Source organism: Oryctolagus cuniculus, chromosome 10, assembly GCF_051225735.1.
Source record: "Oryctolagus cuniculus isolate XC-2025 breed Fujian yellow rabbit chromosome 10, ASM5122573v1, whole genome shotgun sequence".
NCBI classification, from domain to species: Eukaryota; Metazoa; Chordata; class Mammalia; order Lagomorpha; family Leporidae; genus Oryctolagus; species Oryctolagus cuniculus.
In genome coordinates this window covers 16,072,431-16,079,738 of record NC_142876.1, presented here as the reverse complement: position 1 = coordinate 16,079,738, position 7,308 = coordinate 16,072,431, and the positions used below count along the sequence as shown (strand labels likewise).

The 7,308-nt window shown below is 49.5% G+C and overlaps 1 long non-coding RNA gene and 1 pseudogene across 2 annotated transcripts; both read left to right on the top strand.

Annotated features, from left to right (window-relative positions):
* Positions 1–973: 973 nt before the first annotated feature.
* On the top strand, positions 974–7,015 carry LOC108177154 (uncharacterized). Its single transcript, XR_016213896.1, has 7 exons — positions 974–2,412; positions 2,508–2,615; positions 2,783–2,830; positions 2,938–3,052; positions 3,531–3,743; positions 6,272–6,501; positions 6,891–7,015. It is a non-coding gene; the product is annotated as an uncharacterized LOC108177154 (long non-coding RNA).
* On the top strand, positions 4,662–5,919 carry LOC100352409 (ADP/ATP translocase 2 pseudogene; annotated as a pseudogene). Its single transcript, XR_016213895.1, has one exon. The product of XR_016213895.1 is annotated as an ADP/ATP translocase 2 pseudogene (transcript).
* Positions 7,016–7,308: the final 293 nt, after the last annotated feature.

Genomic DNA, 7,308 nt, shown 5'->3' with positions numbered 1-7,308 from the left:
TCAAAGTGTGGACCCCCAGCGGAAACATCACCTGTGTGCTAACTAGGAAACCAAATTCCCAGGCCCCACCGCCCTCCTGAATCAGATCCTGTGCAGGAGGCCTGGAGCCGCAATCTGAGTTTTAACAGGGCCTCTGGGTGGTTCACACACTACAGTGTGAGAACCATTGAGCCAGCATTTGACCATTCTTGTTTCACGACGTGCTGATGGTTACAGCCGAGTTTTCGGACAATTGGATGAGTAGTTTCACCACATACATGATGAATGACTGGGGAGAGGAACCATTTACTGTCTCTACGTTGCTTTGGAAATGTGGTTTGTGGATTACTGAGATTGGACAAGTTATGAAGAGAACAAGGGATACCCTGGCACCAGAGGCCACACTTAGCGCAGTTGATAGAAGCATCAAAGAGGCCAGTTTTGGCTTAGTAAAAGGAGTGACTGTCTCATACTCAGAGGCCTCCAGCCATGAAGTACCTTCCTGGGAGCAATCAGAGGTGCTGTTAGAGGCGCTCCAGGTGCGCGTCACAAGAAAATCTGAGAACGAACTAGACTGGGTCAAGTGTTCCCAGGTTCCCCGGTGCCTATCTGCACACTGTCAGCATCGGAATCCCCTGGGATTGCTGCAAGCCTTCTGGAGGCCCCGCACAGGCTCTGCTGCGGCGTACTGGGTGGGACTTGCTTGTGGCACGGGTCCTCGGGTGATTTTTCAGAGGGACAGACCCGAGAATTACTAAGCCAGCAGAGTTTGAGGTCCTTCCCCAAATTTAGGACTGTACTAAAGATGCTGGACCAGTGAGTTTCCAAGGATTGGGAAATGAGAAGTGACTTGCTTTTGCCTTCAGATGAGAGGCTGGTGTTAAAAAGTCTCGTGGGTGATGGTGTCTTCAGCTGCACCAGGGCACCCACAGAGACCATGGTGAAAGGGTTCCATTAAAAGAAGAAAAATGTTTGGCAGTCAGTGTTATTCAACATTGGAGTGAGCCGAATCAGTTGATGGTGGTAGACTATTCTCTGGAGATTTTTTTTTTTTGGGGGGGAGATTCTTGGAAACAGGATGACTTTGCATCTGTCTGCAGTGATGATGGGGAATCATTTTAAATCCCCTTCCAGTCATGATTCTGATGCTCATGTCTACACAACAGTTTATTAAACCAATGTAGATTCTGTTCCTCCAGCTTATAAAGGAGCCAGAATGGATGACTCTCTCTTTACTACACAGCTAGGAAAACAGACCCAGCCAGTGGCAAGTAGATAAACTCTAAATACATTAATAGGACTTGGTTTGACCAGGAGGGAAGCCCAGTTTCTTGTTTACCTGCCACTAAATCCTCTGGGACACTTGAAGGCATCAGCTTTTGTTGGAGTCTTAGTCCTACAGGGACCAAATCCCTACTAATGAATAATAAAGCTTCTACCTTGTCGCTCCCCATCTTCGTGGAGGAACGACACAGGACCCTGCCCTGTTCTTTCCTCTGCTCGGCCCTCCCCGGGTTTGCTGCTGGTTCTTCCCGGGTTGGCTGCTATCCCTTCCACCTCCGTGGAAGGGCAGTTCCCCCTGCCACATTCCCCACTTCCGCAGGGGAGCGGCACACCGCCAGCCGGCTCTCTCGGGGGCTGCACAGGTGTTCCCCTTAGATGTTCCTTCAGATGTTCCTGGTGCATGCCGTCTCTCTCCTCCTTTATAGTCCTCCTCCGCCAATCCTAACTCGGCTGCCCACACGCCGAGTACGCTGCTCTCCTCCAATCAGGAGTAAGTCCTACAGTTTATTGGCTGAACTGGAGGCAGCTGTGTAGAAGCTGTTTTCTTCTCTCCCAGCGCCATATTGTGGGAGAGCAGATGCATAGAATAAGTCTTAATTCCAGTAACTCAGTCCAGTCCGAGTTGCTCCCCACACTACCTGGCAGTCCTTCTATGGTTCTGATTCGCAGGCAGGGAGAAGTCAGACATCAAGGCAAAAGCTGCTGAAGAGGGAAGATCTCCGAGTGAAAAGGGGGCCAGGAAGGAAGCCTCTGAACAAATAGAGATAGGAAGAGCAGCCCTGGAGAGGGGCCTCCACCCTGGATGGGAAGGAGCGGCCGGCGAGCCAGGGCAGAGGCGAGGGCCGGGTGACCCAGCTGGGGACCGGCCAGGAGAGCGAGCTGTGCTGGGTTTAAATCTCTCGTTTCTGCACTGGAGACGACTTTGTAGGGGGAGCCTTGTGTTTTCTGAGTCGGAGGCACAGGCACAACAGGAGGGCTCATGAAGACCTTCCCCAGCTGCCCAGAAAAGCCCTCCGGCAAGGAGCTAGGGTTTCACGATGTTGCCCTGCAGCCAAGTGACTCAAGTTAAAACCTTCCTCCACTGCTTGGCCACGGGCAAGTTGCTAACATTTCCCCGCCCGTCACTTGAAGCAGGACAGTAACTAGAAGGTGTTATCGAGTGTTGCGTGGGATACTAATTGAGTATATGGGTTGGCACATGGTCAGGGCTTGATACATATCAGCCTTTCACCATTTTTCTACAGAGGCAAGGCTGAACTAGGTTCACTAAAACCGTGTTTCCCAAGTGCCAGGACGAAACAAGGCACCTGTCTGGGACAAGGTGTGCAGCACTCCTCGGTATAATGCGTGGGGTAAGGAGAATGTTGTGGGTGCGAGGGTGGGGGCGCTCAGTGGCTGACGACCATTTTCTTTCTTGAGAAGCAATGCCCTTTGCTTTTGGAAATACCGATGAGAGAAGAAGGTGCTTTCAGTTTTATGTGCTGTTACGGCGTTAAGTTGCCCTTGATTTGTTTTTCAGTCTTCCGGTCCAGGAAATCCAGGAGTATGGGAACTACTCTTCTAAAGGGTATGAGATGGGCGGCACTGTGGTGTGGTAGGTTGAGCCTCTGCCTGCAGCACTGGTATCCCATAGGGGCACCAGTTCAAGTCCCAGCTGCTCCTCTTCCAATCTAGCTCCCTGCTGATGGCCTGGGAAAGCAGTGAAAGACGGCCCAAGTGCTCCAGCCCCCGCATCCACATCGGAGACCTGGAGGAAGCTCTTGGCTTCAGATTGGCCCAGCTCTGACAGGTGCAGCTTTTGGGGAGTGAACCAGTGGATGGAAGCCTTTTCTCTCTGTCTCTCCCTCTGTCTGTAACTCTGCCTCAAGTAAATAAATAAATCTTAAAAAAAAAAAAAAAAAAAAACAACAAAGGGTATAAGAGAGGACAAGGAGGAGCGAGCAGGGCAGTCACCAGTGGCTCTGCCTGAGGTGCCAAGGGCATGAATCTGGCAGGACCATGTTCTTCTCTTCCCTCCATGAGCCTCTCCATGCTTCTCCTGTTTCTTCTCACTTGTTTCCTAGCCAATGGCTTTCTCTTTTTGAGTACGTTTCCAACCTTGTTCTCTCCCTTGCTTTTGCTCCAGCTCAATGGGCTATTTTCTCTCTTCCTTGTAGCATTCTCCCCTCTCTGTGTCCCGTTTCTCCTCCTCCTCCTCCTCCCACACTGCATATCCGCTCTTTGTTCTGCTCTGATTCTTTTATTTAGCCACAGGTCTGTGTCTCCAGGTGTGCCTGCTCACCAGGTGCGGACAACGGAGGACACACAGGTGCTACAGGAGGTGGGCCGGGGGCCCACTGTGTCTCCTCCCAGTGGAGGTCTGTGCTGAGAACAGAAGAACTGACCTGCCTGTCTTCATGTTTGTGACATCACGGATACGTTTCCTCCCAGCACGGAGCATTCTTCCTCCAGTGGGAGCCTTCCTTCCCCAGAGAGAGCCGGTGAGGCCAATTCCTTCCTATTTGCTAGGGACTTTTCTGGTTCTAGCATTGAAACTCCCACTTCCTGGGAAGCCTCTGGAAAACCTGCTTTGTTGGTTGCCCTAGGAGCCAGCCGTGATCACCCTTTCATTGGACTGTGGGTCACAGATTCGGCACCACTAGGTCTAAGTTCAGAGAATGAAACCCGTGAGGCGAGATGAAAGAGCTGGTCTGCTTTAACCCAGAGCAGCCAGGGCTGGGGGCAGGGCTGGGAGGAGGCTATTTTGGTAACAATCTTCACGTGTGTTGGCCGGGTGTGCTGGAATGTGCGCCCGGCTGTGGTCCACCTCCGCCTGAGATCAGAGCCAGAGGAAATGGGTGTGAGAGGAGCCCGAGTTTACTCACAAAGCCGAGTTTCCTGACAGTAAGTATTCTTAGACACCAGAATGAGTTGTGGAGACAGATTAGGCATTGTCCTGGGAGGTCTTCAGTTCTGGGGGTTTAGGTGTGGCCCAAGAACTGGAGAGACACACAAAACACAGTTCCAGGACTCCGTCCAGTCCCGCGATTCTGTTTCTATCTACCCATGTATTATGGGCCTGGTGATTTTTCTGGCCCTCGCTGGCATGCAGAGAAACCTGAGGATGAATGGGGAACAGCCCAGGGAAGTCCCCGCAGGGTGGAGAGGAAGGATTAGCGTGTTGGCTTGTTTTCCCTCAACAGGGCTTTATTATAGAAAAGCGTATTTGTTCTCAACGTCCTGACAGTAATACTAGAATTTTAAAACAGGGGAAAAGGTTCCCTATGATCCTGCTGCTCCAACACGCGGAGCGGCCCGACTGGCTCCGCTCACTGCCCTGAGAGTTCCCCGGGACTTCATTAACATCGAACCCAGCCTCTGACATTACCCGGAGCAGAGTCTTACGTTATGGCACTTGGGTCTTATTGAGTGTTTAAAGTCAAATTGGGGGACCCCAGAGTCCCGGAGTCAAAGCCGGTTCCCAGCCCAGTCCTGTCCCGCAGTCGCCTGGCTCCTCTTTCCTTCCAACATGACAGATGCCGCTGTGTCCTTCGCCAAACACTTTCTGGCAGGTGGAGTGGCTGCGGCCATCTCCAAGACCGCGGTAGCACCCATCGAGAGGGTCAAGCTGCTGCTGCAGGTGCAGCATGCCAGCAAGCAAATCACTGCCGATAAGCAATAAAGGGCATTATAGACTGCGTGGTTCGTATCCCCAAGGAGCAGGGAGTCCTGTCCTTCTGGCGTGGTAACCTGGCCAATGTCATCAGATACTTCCCCACCCAGGCTCTCAACTTTGCCTTCAAAGATAAATACAAGCAGATCCTTCTGGGTGGCATGGACAAGAGGACCCAGTGTTGGCGCTACTTTGCAGGAAATCTGGCATCAGGTGGTGCTGCTGGAGCCACATCCTGTGTTTCGTGTACCCTCTTGATTTTGCCCGTACCCGTCTAGCAGCTGACGTGGGCAAAGCTGGAGCTGAAAGGGAATTCAGAGGCCTTGGTGACTGCCTGGTTAAGATCTACAAATCTGATGGGATTAGGGGCCTGTACCAAGGCTTTAATGTGTCTGTACAGGGCATTATCATCTACCGGGCTGCCTACCTCGGTATCTATGACACCGCAGAAGGAATGCTTCCAGGTCCCGGAACACGCACATCTTCACCAGCTGGGTGATCGCGCAGTCTGTCACTGCTGTTGCTGGGTTGACTTCCTATCCATTTGACACTGTTCGTCGGTGCATGATGATGCAGTCGGGGCGTAAAGGAACTGATATCATGTACACAGGCACACTTGACTGCTGGAGGAAGATTGCTCGTGATGAAGGAGGCAAAGCGTTTTTCAAGGGTGCATGGTCCAACGTCCTCAGAGGCATGGGTGGTGCTTTTGTGCTTGTCTTGTATGATGAAATCAAGAAGTTCACATAAGTTATTCCCTAGGTTTGTTCCCCTGTAAACAGGCATGTTGTATTATAATCTTGAGCATTCTTGACAGGCTCTTGTCTGTCTTATCAAAAGCAACTATGTGCTGGTTGAAAATGGGAAGCAATAATATTATTCTGACCAGTTTTCTCTTAAAGCCATTTCCATGATGATGATGATGATGGGACTCAATTACATTTTTTATTTCAGTCACTCCTGATAAATAATTTGAAGAAATAAAAATATACACAATAAAAAAAGTCAAACTGGGGGGAAAAATGAGTTATTTCTCATTTTAAAAATCAGCTTTTCCTTGATGGGATTGCCTCACATTCTGGGAAATAAAGCTGAGTCATCGGTTGTGGTTGAAATTGTTAGGCTTTGGGGCTGATGGTGGGTTCTTACTGTTTTGGGAAGTTCCTCCTTCGTGTAAACAGTTTCCAATATTTATTGGAAATTGAGCACATCTGCACGAAATCCGAGCATCTCTCCCACCACGCTACTTCTGAAGAAGTTGCTTTATTCATCGCTGGCCCAGGCTTCCAACCCCAAGTTCTGAGGCTGGTGGCCTATGTGCCCTCTGGCTGACTGCTTCCAATCCACCCTCTACAGGGCTCCCTGGATGCTGTCGGCCCAGTGCTTCGCACAGCCCCACAGCCTAACACTGTGCTCTCTCGATGACCACATCCACACCTGTCACCTCATCAGGTCTGTGGTCCATGTTCACAGACCCAGTGGCTATGAAAACCTTCACCAGCTGTAACCAAGTAATCAGACTGGAGCCAGGAAAATTACTCAAAAAATAAATACCACCTTGATTCTTGCGTGAATGGCTTTTTCAGGTAAGAATATGGTATGTTGTTTGTTTTCACTTTTGGATGTACGCTAGATGCTCACGAGTGCTGTGCGGGAGGAGGCCCTGTGTAGAACTCCCCTCCATTCCATCACAAACATGAAGTAGACTCTGCTTTACATGGCTGACATGCTGCTGCACATCTCATCTCATCCTGTTTGTTTTCAAGAGAAAGCTTTCCCTTTGATACATTATATCCATCCATCTCTCCTTTGAGACTTGTACTTTTGTGCCCTATGTGAATCACATAGGGTTTGCTGTACAACAAACCACTCCTAAACGTGTGGCTTAGACCAGCCATGATTTGTTGCCATGGATTGGCAGGGTGCTTCTTTTGGGTAGGGGCTGGACAATCTCAGGTGACCTCACTCCCTGCAGGGACCTCGGCTGGGATGGCTGGACCTGTTCCTCCACGTAGTCCCTGGGCCTCCAGGTAGCTCTCTGGTCTACAGTGACACTCCAAATGCATAAAGATATTTTTCCTGTATTTCCTTGTAGTAGTTTTGTAGGTTTTTTTTTTAATAATATGTGACTGTATCATCTAATATAATTATGTTTTGTTATATCACTATGAAAATAAATTAAAATATTTAAATCCACTTTTTCCATACAGTGGGCCACAGCTTCCAATGTTTGTTCTTTAAATAATCTTTTCCCTTTGATCCATTATGTCAACTCTACCATATACCAATTTCCTATAGATATGTGCTTCTTTTAAAAAACAAAACAAAACAAAAAAAACACAAAATTTATTACTTATTGATTTGAAAGGCAAAAAGAGAGAGACATATAGACA